We start from the raw sequence: 18,206 nt of genomic DNA, 5'->3' as shown, positions 1-18,206 counted from the left end.
ATTTCATTACTTCACCCATCATTAAATAGTTTTATTTTTTTCGAATCCAATTAGCCACTTTAATAAAATATAATAGTTTAAGCAATTTTAAGATTGTACAGTAACGAATAAGAAGATAAAAAAAGTTACCATAACCAACAATGGATTTACATCAATATGACTTCTAAGGCCAGTGAGGCAAGTGAAAGGGTGGGAGTAAGAAGAAATGGGGCAGCTGTCTCTGTGTACTTTACACCAGCGGCGCTTTCTCCAACAGCAGAGCACTAACTGTTTGTTTACGTGTCTTTACATCCCTTCATTTGTAAGGGGTGGGGGAAGAAAGGCAGATGTGCGCTTCTCATCAGCTCACCTGCAGTGACACCATCAGATCCTTCCCCTAAAACTGAGTCACAAAGCCAGTGAATGGCTAGCAGGTGCGCTGATGGTTAAACAGTCAAAAAAATGCGTGAATCAACTGAACAAAATGGAGGAAGGGGGGTTGGAGAGAAGTCTGTCATTTTTTTTTAGCAGCAGCTGTATTTACTAGAGCTTTTCCGCCAATACCTCAGTAGGAGGAATTTATTCTGCATTGAATATTCTGCCCAAAAACCACGCGAAAAAAGTCATATTCATGTTCAAATACAGCTGAAAATGTCTGTGGAAATGCCATCTCTTATCCATATTCATATTTGGTGCAAGCCACTCTTTCCTTGAATCATTTAAGAACTGATCCATTCAACTCAAGTGCACCATAGGATGCAAAGATATAAACATGAATGATTAATATTCATTATAGTTTATAAGCACCTAATTAGAAGTCTCGGGCACATGTTAATATACCCTGATATATGGACACTTGCTTAATTGTCAAAATGAATACCATTGCATTATATCAGTTGACAAAGTGACAAACTAAGTGACATCTGAAACAAAAAGTTTAACATTAGTACATTTGACATTTTTCAGTTTATATAACTGAAATTGAGATATGCATGAAATATATTCATACTATTGAGTTTGCATCACATGTCCTAAAAAGTAAATCTTTCCTGGTGGTTGGATGCAATATCATTAAAAGCAGCCAGCCTGGTGAAAAGGGTGGTTCTTTTTTCTCAAATAGAGGGCCTTTTTGCAGTTATACGACTGATGTTCTATTTCATTTCAAGAGTTCACACTTTGATATTGCTTGATAATAATAACAGGTTTGACATGCTGTCCCGAGAGAGAACCCTGAGCTCGGAGATAATTGAGCCCAGGGCTCCCGCCTAGTCAATGAGCATGTTAGGGGGTACGAGATCAGGTAGTTCTCGAGAGCTCCCCCTGGTAAAGGCGAAAAGGAGGAGATGAGGTGGATAGGAGAATTCTTCAAAAACGATGATGTGTGAGTAAAGCTAGTTTATTTAATAACCCCCCGGCTATTTTATCATTAATCAATTCACATGCTCCTCTCAAAATTTGTTTGTGAAACTTCACTTCGAGATTTAAACACTGCATTTGAGTGACATTTTTAACACTATTTTTAGCTGAGTTAGCTATATCAGATGGTCATCATAACCACACTTTTTGATGTACCAATAACATTTCCTAAAGATTTAGAATAAATAAATATGAAAAAATACTTATATTTTTATACAAGTTAATTACATCATATATCATTATTTAAAAAAATGGAATCTGTTCCATTTGTCAGTAAAAATCTGAACCTTTGTCAGTAAACCCCCCCAACACCCACTGACTACAGGCCTAAAAAAGGCATTTAAAAAGTAAATTTGGCCAACTGTTAGCAAGTTCAAGTGTTTATTTTTAAATATATTTTGCTTTACATTCAATGCTATGATTATGGGATGTGTCATCTTGATTGACTTACACCCTCTCTATAGCCTAAGTGAAGTACAGTGAACTTTTTAGGGAGTTTAGGGAGACGTCAGAAGCTTTAAAATCAGCTGTCTTTACAAAAGGGTGCTGTCTGACATGGACAAAATCTTTTTTTTATGAAATATGTCTACTTTACAATCAGCCCTGCGTATTCTCTGACTCCATCATCATCATTGTAAGATACTAACAGCCATGTTTGGGATGTTTTGCTTTCAATTTTCTGCAAGAGAAGTGGTAAGGCATCACCCTTTTTTTTATTATTATTATTATTTCACAGCAATTCACACAGGATACGCTACTATATTTATTTATTCATTTCCTTTTTGGCTTAGTCTCTTTCTTAATTAGGGGTTGCCACAGCGGAATGATCCACCAAAAAATGAACCCCCTCTCATCACGGTTACTACGCCCCTGCACTGCATGACTTTAGACTTGTGGGGGAAACTGGAGCATTACTACCATCAAACCACCGACCTTCTTGCTGTGAACCTATCATGCTACCCACTGCATCACCATGATGCCCGTATGCTACTATATATAGGCGTGTAAGAATTGAAATATTACAAATATTCTGATATCTTTGACAATTCAAAACATGAGCTGAAAACAGAGACTGGTGACTTCACAACCCACCAGGGAGGAATGCGGGAAAAACCAGTTCCTGCTGCATTTGCATCTGGCTATGCTGAAACTCAGCTTCATCCCCCAACTCACGCATATGGTCATTTCAATGTTTGAATGTTTTAGATTAACCAAACTGACTTTAATTATCATGTTTGATATCATTTGAAATGTCTCAGTGCGATTGGTACAATGGTCTCATTCTCTCAGAAATAGACATAATCAGAACAATAAATATATAACTTCAGGCATCTTTTGAACCACTGAGAGGGGTGTGCCACTAAGTGTGAATGCCTTTTGTTCACACCCCCTTCCTTGAGGGAATTCTTGGATTACTTAAGGCAAGGTTTGAGAAAAACTCAGGGCGATTCTGCCTAACCAGATCAGCCCATAACATGGCTTGCCCCATGTTATGTATATTACAAAGTCAGGAATGCATCTTTTTCATCTTGGATTTATCTTTGATAATTTGATGTTTTGTATTGATCGTTTATGAATTGACTGATTGAATTGGCATAATACATTTACCTGACTAATAAATTGTTATGTTTTGAATGATTCAAACAGAGTTAGTGTTATTATCACTGATAAATGTTGGTGTCCATAGCACTACAAGCCACTGTACAGGTTAGTAACGGACTAAAACATGTTAGACGGAGCAGCGTGGCACGCTATTCAATGTTGTTAGAGATCCGACTAACAAATTGGCATTATTTCATGTATACTTGGACTGTAAAAGGCCAACTATTTAGAACAACAAAATATTGTTGAAACTACTTTAAATGTGGATATTTAGGCCTTCATCTACAATAGTATAATCCTGCGCGATTATTATTAAAATACTTTGTCTTGATTAAGTAGATAACAGATCCATGGGGACCACATAAAAATCTCCTAAATTGAGTAAGTAGTGTTCTGCCTTTTTAGGAGAGTGGTTAATCGCCTCTGTTTAATGACCAAGACTGACAAGCTTGTAGTAAGAGATTGTATACCCGGCCGGTGCAAGACTCGAGATGCTATCGGAATCTGAGTAAATGAAAATAAGGTATAATAACAAATCAAAAGAATATTCAATCATAATCTAAAATAATGTGAAAGGAAACAAAATAATCTTATCAATGTTTTATAATTGGAGTCAGATAAAACGAGGATAAACATATTAATATTCTAAACCATCTCATACTAAAATTGGAGTCAGATATGAGTTAAGTTTAATATAAATCAACATTGTGCACTGGAAAGACCGAACATGCAGTGAACCTTCATCCACCATTGGATACCGTCATTGGACCAACTGGCTGGACCCTACAGGCGTAAAGTATATTTTAAACCACATTGAATGCCTTATACAGTACAAGTTTTTTGCATATTGTTTTACCTCAGAAACACAGCTGATACTGTGTTGGCTATGACAAGCGGCTGACAGTTGTATAAATTACTGAAAGTAGGACCATCCATCAACAGTCCATATTTAGACAGAATGTTTAAATGTAGCACATGATCCTCCTGGAAAATGAAATGCTCAGTTTGTAACTATGTTACAAAAACATCATATCTCCCATCTGATTTGAATGCCCTCGAACGGGCTTCGGGCACCAGCTGCCTGGCTGTCAATTGCCTGATGAATGTGAGCGTTTGAGCGCTTCAGTGGCGCTCGCCGACTGATATGGGGAAACAGCGGCCCCTAGCGGCGCGTGCACCAAATGCGCACTAAAACCCGGCGCTGTGGAAGGACCATCAATACTGCTCTCAGGAGAATCAATCTGACATTTTTATCAGAGACAGGGACAGTGCTTATGATCCCCTAAGAATTGCAGAAAATTGTGGGCACATCCTAATTATGTTAATAGCAAGTCTATTAAAAATGTGATATGAATTATATTAGGAATCGTCAATATCAGAGGGGGTTATACAGCACAAGGGAGGCAGGCTGTCAGCTTGTGGGTCTGAGAAGCTGTCAGAGAGAAAGACAGCGAGAGAGAGAGAGAGAGAGAGAGAGAGAGAGAGAGAGAGAGAGAGAGAGAGAGAGAGAGAGAGAGAGAGAGAGAGAGAGAGGTTAGAAGCGCAGGAGAACGCTTCTCCTCTCCAGATGGTGTTTTAAACGCAGACAGAAGGGTCATTAGACAACACACCAGCTTCCAACCACTGACAACAACAAAAATAAACCCTAACGCGAGATGGTGCAGAGCGAAACAACGCAGTGTGTGTAACATCAGTTAGCTGGGACACGAATGATGTTTTTAACGGACCGTCTTTTCGTGCGCATTGTGGAGGGAGTTCGCGACGAACAGTTGGAGTATTAACGGAAAGATCTCTGAAACACTCCCAAATCTCAGTCATTTCTGTGGACGAGGACTTCGGGATTTACACGACACACTTCTGCTTGGGGGAAATGGAGCATCAGTGGCAAGATTAAAACATCTTCTATCTTATAGGAGGGATCATCACGGACATATACTGTGGAATACGATATAAAACCATTAAGAGCGCGAGTTATGAACTGGAAGACTTTGCGATTTGTGTATGTGTGTGAGTGATTTGAGAAATCGAAGCGAACTTTTTATCGCCCAGTGCATTTTAATAAGAGATTTGTTAACACGTTTGAGGATTTTGACATCTGAAAGGAACGCAATACCAAAGTCTCACTATACTTTAATACTAAGCCTCCGCTGTGTTCAAGCTTTTTTGTACAATATATTTACGATTTCTTGTAACTGAATTACCTCATTATTTATTACTATAACAAAAAGTCAACATCGCGCGCAGTCCAAAGGATTTCAGAACTCTCTCTCATAGACTCTTTTTGATAAGACGGCATACACCTACTGAAGCTATATGGTTGCTTTTTATCCATTTGGAAAGTTCTCGTCTTTTTCAAAGAGGAACGAGTCCTTATAATTTTCCATTTTTTTCCTGTTCTTAATTTTCGGGTGGATTAATTTTTGCTGCAAACATACCTGATTGACTTCGACCTTCAAAAGTAAGATATGCCTCTATTTATCTAGTTTAAAAAACTTTGTTCAATATTTAAAACCTAAATAGCTATTTCCTAAACAAATGCTTTTCTATAAATGTCTATGAGAACATGACTTCTGCTTTATTGCATTCGATAATTACATTATCGATACAATGATATAGCCTACCTCTTTGTTACATGCTTTCATTTTATATTGCTAGTTTTTACCCGTAAAAATAATAATTAAAAAACATAAACTCACATTTGTTTCGGTTTTGAACTAAATTTGCTAATGCTTTTTATTGGGCTACAACATGAGATATTAAACAAACAAATAAGCCTGGTTTATAGCAAGTCATATAAAAATCAGGTTTAATGGATTAAAGTTACGAATTTACAATGTTATTAATAAGCAATATTAAGAAATAATTTATAATAAGTCATGACAAAATACTACAACAAATGCTTTCAAGTCAAGCTTTTGTCAGAAAATAGCAAATTAAATTTAAACTTGAGTCAAATTTCTGTAGTTTTTTTTACATTTAACTACAATCAAATAATAATAATCCATTGTTATACAGTGCTCAGTATATGAGTATATATATATATATATATATATATATATATATATATGAGTAAATTAATTTTTATGAATTTCTCAGTAATTATGAGTAATATATATTGATGCATTTGAATGTATTAAACAGATATATTTATTAACATAGTATTTTAGTCACAAAACATCTTTAGAAATGGAAAGATAATACATTTAAATTCATGCAAAATATTGTAAATTACAAATTGCAAATTTTTGACAAACTTGTATATATTTTTGTTTTCTTAACAAACTAATGCATATGCACAAATATAATATTGTATAGCTTCCTAGAAAATATTAAATTAAACGAGAGATTTTTAGGGGGTGTGCGCATATATGCTGAGCACTGTATATATAATAAATGGAAACAAACTGAAATTACAGCATATTTAATCACATCAGATGGCTTCAATCTCATGAACAAGCATCAGTTTATAGCAGTCATCAGTCTGGCAATCTCTGCACCTGTTCATCTAAAAATGATTAGTCTATATGAGCACAAAAATTAAGATATGATCTGCTGCATTATGATGAATGGTTCACTGCAACCGTGCCAGCACACTGATGGATGAAACCACAATATGCTCTATTGCAATATCACTTGTCTTAACTGTCCTTCAGTCCAGCCCAGTCAGCACCATGCGTTGATGTTACTGCCCAAACCACCACTTTACTCTTCAATTGACCCCAGTAAAGATCAGCTGAATTATGAATGAACAGATGGTAATAGTTCTCCCAACAGCTAAATGTCTAAAGGTGAAACCGCAATGTGGCCACAAACTATCTTTAAACATTACCACCAAATAGTCCTGATAGCTTTTACAGGCAAATATCACTGCTGGAAGCACTAAAGCACCTTCACTAAGAGAAAGACGTTCATTAATCTTTTGGAGCGATTATTCAATTTGCTTTCATGCCATCTTTAGCAGACTTATATAGGAGAGTCAGTTAAGACAGATGGCTCCGAGGAGACGCAGCTTTCATTTGGTGGTGTGTTGTTGATATAGAGAACTTCTGTCATGGGTTTTGTAGCTTCTGTGATGATAAGGGTCACTATTTGAACTTGAAGGGATGGTTCACCCAAAAAAATGAATCATTTACTCATCTTTGACTTGATTCAAACCAGTTTGAGTTTCTTTATTTGGCTGAGCACAAAAGAAAATAGTTTTTTTAAGGGTGTTTGAAACATGTTTGGGTGTTTCCCAGTTTTGGTTTGTGGCTGGAAGGGCATCTGCTGCGTAAAACATATGCTGGATAAGTTGGTGGGTTATTCCACTGTCGCGATCTTTGAATAATTAATTGTCTAAGAGAATTGATATTATGGAAGTTAATGGTTATAGGTTTCCAACATTCTTCAAACTATCTTCTTTTGTATTCAACAGAATAAAAACTCTAAGTAAAGAGTGAATAAATGATGGCAGACCATAACATGTCATTTTTAAGTAAACAATCACTTTAGTGTTTCTTTTATTTCTGTTGAGTTTTCTTTTTTGTTGATTACAAAATAAGATATTTTGAAGAATGTTCAAAATAAAGGGTAGCCATTGTCATGCATAGTTGATCCAAATATACTTTGATTTGTTTCCAACATTCTGGGTGGCATGGTGGCTCAGTGGTTAGCACGGTCATCTCACAGCAAGAAGGTTAATGGTTCGCTTCCCGACTGGGCCAGTTTGCATTTCTGTGTGGAGTTTGCATGTTCTCCCCCTGTCGGGTTTCCTTCAGGTGCTCCAGTTTCTCCTACAGTCCAAAGACATGCACTATAAATGAATTGAATGGACTAAACCGACCATATAGCGTATGTGTGTTAATGCGAGAGTGTTTGGGTGTTTACCAGTACTGGGTTGCGGCTAGAAGGGCATCCGCAGTGTAAACATATGCCGGACGAGTTGGTGGTTCATCCCGCTATGGCGACCCCTGATGAATAAGGGGGCTAAACTGATGGAAAATTAATGAATGAATATTCTGTTGAACACAAAAAGAAAATATATTTTTTTAAAGAATGTTGGAAACCTGTACCCATTGACATCTATAATAGGAAAAATAAATACTATGGATGATAATGGTTACAGATTTACAACATTCTTCAAACTATCTTCTTTTATGGTCAACAATTTGACTCCAAGTCAAGAGTAAGTAAATAATGCCAGTGTTTTCAAGTAAACAAATTAATATTTCTTTGGTTTTTTTTCTGTTGATTATAAAAAGAAGATATTTTGAAGAATGTTTAAAATAAAAGGCACCAATTGATATCCATAGTACATCCAAACTAACTCTGCAGGCTTTACTTTGAATCTATTTCCAACTTTCTTTGAAATATCTTCCTTCATTCGTTCAGAATAATCAGGGGTTGCCACAGCGGAATGAACCGCCAACTTGTCCAGCATATGTTTTACACAGCAAATGCACTTCCAGCTGCAACCCATCACTGGGAAACACCCATACACTCTCATTCACACACATTTTGCTTATTGACTTATAGCGCATGTCATTGAACTGTAGGGGAAACCGGAGCACCCGGAGAAAACCCACACGAATGCGGGGAGAACATGCAATCTCCACATAGAAACGCCAACTGACCCTGACGAGGCTCAAACCAGCGACCTTCTTGCTGTGAGGCAACATCGCTACCCACTGTACCACCGTGTCGCCCAAATAGCTTACTTTGTGAATGAAAATCAAACTGGTTTAGAACAAGAGGAGGGTGAGTACATGATTATTGGTGAATTGTTTAGGGGGTTAATTATATATATATATATATATATATATATATATATATATATATATATATATATATATATATATATATAATTAAAACATTTTACACATACATTAGCCTTTCTGATATCATATTTTTTACACAGCGGTTGCCCTTCCAGCTGTAACCCAGAACTGGAAAACATCCAAACACACTCATACACTGAGGCCAATTTAGTTTGTTCAATTAACCCAGAGGAAACCCACATGAACATGGGAAGAACATGCAAGCTCCACACTGTTTGCCAGCGGGGACTCAAACCAGTAACCTTCTTGCTGTGAAATGACAGTGCTAACCACTGAGCCATCATGTTGCCAGCCTATTTATTAAAATCTTAACATTGAATGGTAAAAAATCTTAATATTCTAATGATTTTTATTATAAAAGGGAAAAAATCTATAATTTTGACTCATATTATGTATTTTAGTGTATTTTTGTTGCATATCAATGTAGAAATATACCCATGCATCATGAGATCCAGGTCCACGGCCACCAATTCTTAATCAAATAAGATATTTTAAAATTAAACTTGATGATTTAGACTCACAAAAAAAAAGGTGTAATGCAAACTGTCAGTTCAACACCCAGCACTGATCTGCAGTGAGAATTCACCAGTGCTCACACTTACATGATGCAGTTAGAGTTTGCCATGTGGAGGGTGTCATCTTTTGGTGGTCGTGGCATATACGTTAGATTTTGCTATTATCTAGGAGAACGCTTCCAGGTTGGGAGAGTGTGTCCTTGTGGAAGTGCTCTGCAATGGGAGCAGGGACATGGTGTGCGCTGGAGGTAATTATTGTAATTTGAGTGCGGGTGCAGGTGAAGTTTGCCGTCTCGTAATTAACGAGAGGAGCAGATGGCGGTGGGCGGGAGACGGGTGCAGGCAGACGGCCGGCAAAGCAGCAGGGGGAGGGAAGGAGAGAGAATGAGGGAACTAGGGGGTGGGTCAGCCACTGATCAGTAAGCACAGGCACCTGATCGGCCAGGTAGACTGGTGGTTGTCACCTGCACATTAGGCATGGGACGATAACTGGTGTCCTGACACTTTATCCTACCCATCAAATTATGCTACTGACACTGTATTTAAATGGTATTAAGGTGATATTACAGCTTCATATCACAATACTCCACAGTAAAATTTACACTGGTTGCAAAATCTGATAGGTAGCATATTGCATCATCAAATTGTGCTACCTACTTTTTGAATGGGAGGTAGGACAATCTGACAAGGTTGGACAAGTCGACAGAACAATGAGTTTAACAACCGTTTGTAAATGTAACAAATAAAAAAAATTGTAAAAGTCAGGCTAAAATTTTCTGTTAAACTGTTCTTATGGTATTTGTGTTTTTTACAAGTACTTAATTTCGTTTTTTAGGGCAACAGTATCTCTAGCAGAAAGGCACCCGTCAAATCAAAAGCTACTGGTCAGGCCATGATTCAGCAAACATTGGAAAAACAAATCACTTATACACCAACATCCAAGCATGCCTTGGACCTTAATAGTGCAGTGGCTTACTTATATCTAAATTAAAAGAAATATCTTTAAAGATGCCTTGTTTTTAAAACTAATGAAGACAGCAGAAGTCAATCATTTGTTTTAATTATTTAGCCTGACATGTTTACTGGTCAAAAATACTTTAAATGTTTCTTGAAATAAAATATATTGTGTTCAAAGAGGGTGGAAAGTTGCTGTTTTTTTCCCAGACATATAAAAAGAATACAATTTAGAGCAGCAATCATAACACTGTGAAACCGTGATACTTTTTTCCAAGGTTATCATACCGTCAGAATCTTATACCCATGCCTACTGTGGATAAAGGCACAAGGCAGCACTCCACTTGAAATGCTGTTGTGTGCATAATAACCTATTTTGACAGAATGTTAAAATTTTATACTTTCTCAATTCTTTTTGCATCATATTGGAATATTTTCTTAAACCAAAGGAATCAATTCTTAATTATAAATGTGATGTACAAACAAAATAGGGATGGAAACGCAAAACTTCCACTTCCCATGCAAAAGTTGGGATTCATAAAAAACAAGCTTGATGGGAGAAGGTGCTCAGCTGTAAGTAAACTCTAAGTAAGCATATTAAACTTAAATATTGACTTAATTGAACCACTTTAAATCATTGTATCGGCTATAATAATTAATAAACAAATAAACATTTATTCTTCTATGAATCATTTATTTAAACGAGGACATTCAGGTTTTAAAACATTGTAAATTTAACATATATAGAAATTAACTTTAGGCATAATTGGTAATAAAACCATTTATCTTAGGAGAGATCAATAAATTAGATGCGAACCTGAGAAAGTGAACCTCAAAAACACACTTAAAAATAATTCAATAAACACTAAATACTGCCACAATGGCACTACTATACTATGTAGAGTCATTAAAGACCATAAATATAAATTTTTTATCATTTGTAGCATGCAGTGGCTTGTGCACTGGTGACATAAAATGTTTTGCTTCTTTAAAATATTTATTATTGTTATTGTTAAAATCTTGTATATTGTGTTAATGGACATATTAAAATTGAAACAGATCATTTTTGTACATTTAGACTCCTTTTTAAGACTTTTCTTGTAGTATAAACATAAACATACAGTAAATGCCTGTTAATATTTGTATAATGCTGTTTTAAACAGTAAACTTTCTTCCATCTATAGGTATTATAGTATCTAGTGAGAGTTGTCAGATAACACACAGACCGTCATTCCTAGAAAACATTAATGCAATTGTCCAGTCACATGAGTCCAGAGCAGGTGGGGAGGACCGCAGGCTACAGAAAGGAGGTGTTTCGAACCTATTTTGTTTATTTGTCAATGTCTAGGAGAGCTCATTGGTCAATTATCTTCATTAGTTGCCAGAGAAAGCACTTATGTCCTGGTGTGAGCAAATGAATATCAGAGTTAGCATAATATAGGATGTATTCCCTTTCTTTACATAGTTGCAGGTATTAAGAGAGAGAGAGAGAGAGAGAGAGAGAGAGAGAGAGGAGAGAGAGAGAGAGAGAGAAATGTATTTTGGATTTACCCTAAAAAAGTGTATATAAAATAAAAACACATTATACATCAGTCTGTCACCAATACAAAAATAGATCAATGACTCAATGTTCAGATTTGACTTTCTTGTTTGACAGTTTACTGGGTTACACCTTATTTTGATGGTCCGTTTGTTGACCAATAGGTTAGATTGTATCTACATGCCAACTAATTCTCATCAGATTATAAGTAGACTGTTAGGTTGGGGTTAGGATTATGGTTAGTGTAAGTTGACATGTACTTGCAAAGTCTCTTGTAGTCAGTTAAATGTCTGTTTAAGGAGCAGTATCAACAGATATTAAGCAGACAGTCTACTAATACTCAAATGGACCATCAAAATAAAGTGTTACTTTACATTATTATTATTTTTTAAATCTAACAAATGATATTGTAGTGAACTGGTCATTGTCTTGAACTGAGTCGTATGCATTCAAGAACATTTACAAAGTTAGAATGCTACACGCAATACAGAAGTCAGCATTTAGATGTTCATTTATAAGGTGATGTGCCTCTGAAGTCAGCAAATATGAATGCAGGTGAAAAGAAAGAGGAAGAAGAGATAGAGAGCAGAGGATTTCTTGTAGTTTATGGAGCTGAGGTACAGAGCTGTCACCATAGCATTTATGAGCTGTAACACCTCGCTGTCTCTCCAGACTTCCTACACATCTGCCTTCCATATTACAAGAGTGACCAAAGCACCTGTAGGAGTAAGAAATGATTTGGTTGGACCATTTTTGCCTTCAGTCTGAATGTAGCCTTTGTCTCCTAGATTTGATCAGACCAGATGTAACATCTGACAAATGTCTTATTTGACTGACCTCCAGTTTAGGGACAAGTCAATCTCAATACTTCACCCAAAAAATGTAAACTCTGTTATTAATTACTCACTGCTGTGTTCTTCCAGTCCACTGAGAGCTTTTGTTCATCTTCAGAACAGAAATTAGCCTATTTTAGATGAAATGCAAGAGCGCCCTTAACCTCCATTTACGGAAATTCATTTCCATGTGACTTCAGTAGTTTAACTGTAATCAAACAAAGAACTTTTTTGTGTGCCAAAAAAGATAAATCGCCTTTGTCTTCTTTTTCACGACCAGAATGACATACTGCCATTATGGCTTGTTTGCACTGAGTGGTACAGTATGGTACAGGTCAGTATGGGTCACCTTTATCAGGCTTGCAGAAAGATTCAGTCGATGTCATTCTCATGCAAGCAAATGTCAAAGTAAAGCTGTATGGGTCGTTCACATTTCATATGAGAAGCATTTCTTAAAAAACAGATGCTTTATACACATGAATACTTGTGTATAAATGTTCATTACTAACCTCTGAACATGATTTGATTAAATTTGCAGATTAATGACACTGCGAAATAGCCTACTGTAACGTCTGTGATTACATAAAATAAATAAGTGCAACAAAAGACGCAAATAAACATACTGTGGCGCAATATGCACGAATGATGCTGCACGAATAACGCAATTCGCTCGAATGATGCGATTTGTGCAAATGACGTAATTTGTACGAATGAAGCGGTGCGTGGTTAAGTGCTTTGTGTGATTGACGAACTTAGCATGCTTATCGCGCAAATCGCTCAAATTGGATAATCTGATCTTCAGTGGACATTTGCTCCGCGTTAACCAATCAGGAGCTTGCTCTTGTGGGGGCGTGAGTAAGATGTAGCACCTGTTGTTGGTGTCAACAGTTGATCAAACTGGGCTTGGCTCAGTCAGAAGCACCGCTGAAAGCTTCCATCATCCAGGTTAAGTTTCTGAAAGAGTTTATGAGCTCAAAGAGCTGGGTGCACCTCTGATAGAATCTAGTAGACTCAGACAAAGCTCTAAACGAATTTAGGCTGTTTTCATCCTTCATAAAGCACATAAACACAGCTATTTCCTGAATAAAATCTATGTTAGCCATTTGGCAATGAAGCTAGAGTCACCTGGCAGACAGAAGCCCTGCCCATCACCGAATCTCTGTCTGTTGTGAAATGAATTTGACGCGCAAATGAATTGGATTTGACACTCGAATGAAGCAAATAAACTCAAAATGTTCACGCATTTATTTACGTGCGAGTAGCGCAATTTATCCGCGATTGCTGCGTCTGATCTGAACACAGCATTACAGTCTTCGATATGTTATTAATTACAAAAGAGTACACACAGCACACAAAACGACACGCAACATAGCTCACAGTCAGAGCAAACCTCTCATTTGTGTCTTTAATCTTCACCAGCACATGTGACCTCTTGTTAGAAAGCAATTCCGTAATTACGGGTTCATAATAGTCCAAAAGGCGATGATAATAGTTAAACATGGCAGTTTGTTCATGTTTTAGGTTGCTGAATAAATCATTTGCTCCTTCGATTGTTCTGGCTTCTCCTTTGATTTTTGGCATTTCACTCTCGCGTTTGTCCGCCTCTCAAAGGTTCGGATGTCAGAAGCACATCAATAATCACATGCACGTTATTATCATCAACTCAAAAAGTTTGTTATTTCAAATAAAGATGCGCAGCGAGTGCATGCAAGCTCTCTGGAGAAGGTGAAACTTCTCGTGCTTTTAGACAGCCTCATAGAACAAAAACAGGACACAGTCTTTTTGGTCTTCTAGGCTTTTGTTCTTTTTTGCATTGACAAGGTTTATTTAAGCTTAAGTCGACCATGGCCTGTTATTATATGTATATATTATTTCAGTGTAATGTCTCAGCTGTGTCTTTATAAATGTCACTTCCTTTGTTTTCATTTTCCTGCTTGTGTACGTGCGAGTGATGTTTCTCTGTAAACCAATAGCGTTCAGCTGCATGTCTAGCTTTGCCTTTTGGTACCCTTTTGTCATGCTAGGTACCTTTACAAGAGGGTACTGAAAAAGTGGTAGGTACAGGTCACATTTTGGTACCTTTTGACAGTGCAAACGGCCATAAAAGCATACCCAACTGCACCGTACCGTACCACTAAGTGGAAACGGGTCATTAAGAGTCAGCAGCAAAGCACGCGAGTGTCATATTGCCTGTAGTAAACGTGCACCCTAATCTGATACAGAAGACGTTGGGTGATTTTATAGTTTTATTGCCACACAAAAGTGTTCTTGGAACTTCATATGATTACAGTTTAACCACTGAAGTCACATGGAATGTTTTTATTTCCTTTTCTGGACTGGAAGATGGAATTGGAACGAAATGAGGGTGAATAATTTATAACAGAACTTTAATTTTTGGGTGAACTAACCCCTTTAAAGGGGAAGGCTGTATAAATCCCACTGTTATACTAAATTGTCCCATCCGATTGTCATACCATGGCAACCCCGGGCTCCCAGTGGGAGTGCCAGCGAGAGGGAGCAGCAGGGATGGGCAAGGGGGCAATCGCTATGGTTTCAGCCCTGTTTATTCCTCCAAACAGTGGGAAAGATGGTGACGGTGTGGTGAGCACATGTGTTTGACATTACTATGACATGGCGGCCTCTCTCGGGAGAAGGAGAATGTCAGAGAGCAGAGGAGCCGGCCGGCTTCCAAACATCTGGGGTAACAGAAAACACATTTACGCCACATTGTAGGAACTGGGAGTTCACTCCTAGAAAAAACCACATCACTCTCGAATCCACTCGCTCTATCCCTTTCCCATGTGTTCTGACCAGGTGTTGTTAGGCAGATAGACTTTTAAACATTAGCAATAAATGCATAGTTCATCCAAAAATGTAAATTCCACTATTAAGTACTCACACTCATGTCATTCCAAACTAGAGCTGCATGTTACTGGAAAAATCTGCTATTGCGATATTTTGTTTTTCTACGATAAATATTGCGATAATAGTACAGTTCACAAGATAGTTTGATTAGCACTATTTCATTTTTTTTTTAACAGTATTCAAGTACAGAAATTGAATAATCACAATGCAAAAAATGCTTTTCATACTTTGCTTTGTTTCAATTCTAGTCCAAATAGATCAACACAGTTCTTAGATCAAATAAAAACATTGTTTGTTTTAAAATAAAAATCTAAAATAAAATTCTTCTAGTGGGGTGAGGTTAATAATCTTGTTTGCACTTTAAAATGTGGATATCTGGACTAGATACAAGACAAAAACTCTTAAGTAAACAAAAAAAATTGTTTATTTATTGTTTGTTGTTGCATAAATTGTATAAATTCATTGATTAAATACAATTCTGTGGCTCCTGGTCAGCTATAATCCAGACATAACATTGCATATCGTTACGATGTGACTATTACAAATATGCACATTGTGATATCGATGCTAGATGTGACTATTACGTATACGCACATTGTGATATTAATGCTAAAATGATATATTGTGCAGCCCTATTCCAAACCCCACAGTAAGGACACAAATTAAGATAAGTTGGATGAAATCATAGAGTTCCCACATGTCACGTTTAGCGTGATCAAAACAATATCAAAACAGGAACAAAAGATTGCGGATTCAAGTGCAGATTTATTTACAGTGCAAAAAACATAAAACAAGGCGTTCAAAGTACAAATAAACCACAAAATCAGAAACTAAAACAGAGACAAGGCTCATGAAACAAAACTCGAAAAACTAGACTAAGCAGAAATACAAAAACATGATCAGGAACAAACAACTAAGAATCTCAAACTTACTGCAGGACTGGGAACAAGACAGACAAGGTAGACAACGACGCGATCAAACATAGGTGGAATGGTAGAATATATAGTCCAGATAATCAACGGTAACACAAAACAGATGAGATGACGGATCAGTGTAAGTGTTCCGGTGTATGCGCGTGGGATGTATGAGAATGTAGTTTTTTCCCTGGGGCACTGTAGCGCCTACAAGTCCTAGAGCGCTACAGCGCCCTCAGGTGGTCACAGACGGATGTGACATTACCCCCCCTCTAAAGAGCGGCTTCCAGACGCTCCCAGACTGGTTCCAAGAGGGGGGGCGGAGCGGAGCAGGAACAAAGGGAGGGATGGGAGGGCCAGATCAGGGTCAGGCAGTGGGTCAGGCACCCCAGCAGGAAGCCAGGGTGCGGCCGGTGAATCTGTCCCAAGTAGTGGAAAGGACCACCAGGGAGGGTCGGGAGGGATGACCCATGGATGATCCCGCAGGAGACACAAGGCAGGGGGTTTTAGGAGAGCCGGCTGGAGAGGCAACTGGACTGGAGCAGGCGGAACTGGAGGCAGCTGGGCAGGAGCCGGCGGGACTGGAGGCAGCTGGGCAGGAGCCGGCGAGGCTGGAGGCAGCTGGGCAGGAGCCGGCGGGACTGGAAGCAGCTGGGCAGGAGCCGGCGGGACTGGAGGCAGCTGGACTGGAGCCGGCGGGACTGGAGGCAGCTGGACTGGAGCCGGCGGGACTGGAGGCAGCTGGACTGGAGCCGGCGGGACTGGAGGCAGCTGGACTGGAGCCGGCGGGACAGGAGGCAGCTGGACTGGAGCCGGCGGGACAGGAGGCAGCTGGACTGGAGCCGGCGGGACAGGAGGCAGCTGGACTGGAGCCGGCGGGACAGGAGGCAGCTGGGCTGGAGCCGGCGGGACAGGAGGCAGCTGGACTGGAGCCGGCGGGACAGGAGGCAGCTGGACTGGAGCCGGCGGGACTGGAGGCAGCTGGACTGGAGCCGGCAGGGCATGGAGCCGGACTGGGACCGGCAAGGCAAGACGTCTGGGAGGTGCCGGCAGGGCAAGACGTCTGGATGGCGTTGGTAATGCCAGGAGCCGGGCTGGGACCGGCAGGGCGAGGAGCCGGGTTGGGGCCGGCAGGGCAAGACGTCTGGGTGGTGCCGGCAGGGCGAGGAGCCTGGGTGGCGCCGGCAGGGCGAGAAGCTTGAGTGGCGCCGGTAAAGCCAGGAGCCGGACTGGAACCGGCATTGAACTGCGCTCTGGGGCTGGAGCCGACAGGGCGAGGAGCCTGGGTGGCGCCGGCAGGGCGAGGAGCCTGGGTGGCGCCGGCAGGGCGAGGAGCCTGGGTGGCGCCGGCAGGGCGAGGAGCCTGGGTGACGCCGGCAGGGCGAGGAGCCTGGGTGGCGCCGGCAGGGCGAGGAGCCTGGGTGGCGCCGACAAGGCCAGAAGCCAGACTGGAACTGGCATTGGACTGCGCTATGGGGCTGGAGCCGACACTGGCGGGCGCTCTGGGGCTGGAGCCGACACTGGCGGGCGCTCTGGGGCTGGAGCCGACACTGGCGGGCGCTCTGGGGCTGGAGCCGACACTGGCGGGCGCTCTGGGGCTGGAGCCGACACTGGCGGGCGCTCTGGGGCTGGAGCCGACACTGGCGGGCGCTCTGGGGCTGGAGCCGACACTGGCGGGCGCTCTGGGGCTGGAGCCGACACTGGCGGGCGCTCTGGGGCTGGAGCCGACACTGGCGGGCGCTCTGGGGCTGGAGCCGACACTGGCGGGCGCT

The 18,206-nt window shown here is 39.9% G+C and overlaps 1 protein-coding gene across 12 annotated transcripts in view; it reads left to right on the top strand.

The window, feature by feature from the left end:
* The window catches only part of cbfa2t3 (CBFA2/RUNX1 partner transcriptional co-repressor 3), an 86,942-nt gene that overhangs the window by 30,329 nt on the left and 38,407 nt on the right, over positions 1-18,206 (top strand). For 6 of the 12 annotated variants that reach the window (XR_015496291.1, XR_015496290.1, XM_087261950.1 and 3 more), the window contains exon 1: positions 4,563-5,455. The exons of the other annotated variants lie outside the window; for them this stretch is intronic. The gene's annotated coding sequence lies outside the window, so the exon portion shown is untranslated. Of the gene's footprint in view, positions 1-4,562; positions 5,456-18,206 lie in introns of those variants that run through there. 12 annotated transcript variants of the gene reach the window in all.

The sequence above is a fragment of the Danio rerio genome, chromosome 7, assembly GCF_052040795.2.
Source record: "Danio rerio strain M-AB ecotype USA chromosome 7, GRCz13ab, whole genome shotgun sequence".
In the NCBI taxonomy this organism is placed as follows: Eukaryota; Metazoa; Chordata; class Actinopteri; order Cypriniformes; family Danionidae; genus Danio; species Danio rerio.
Note: the sequence above shows the minus strand (reverse complement) of the source record. Positions and strands in the feature narration are given on the sequence as shown.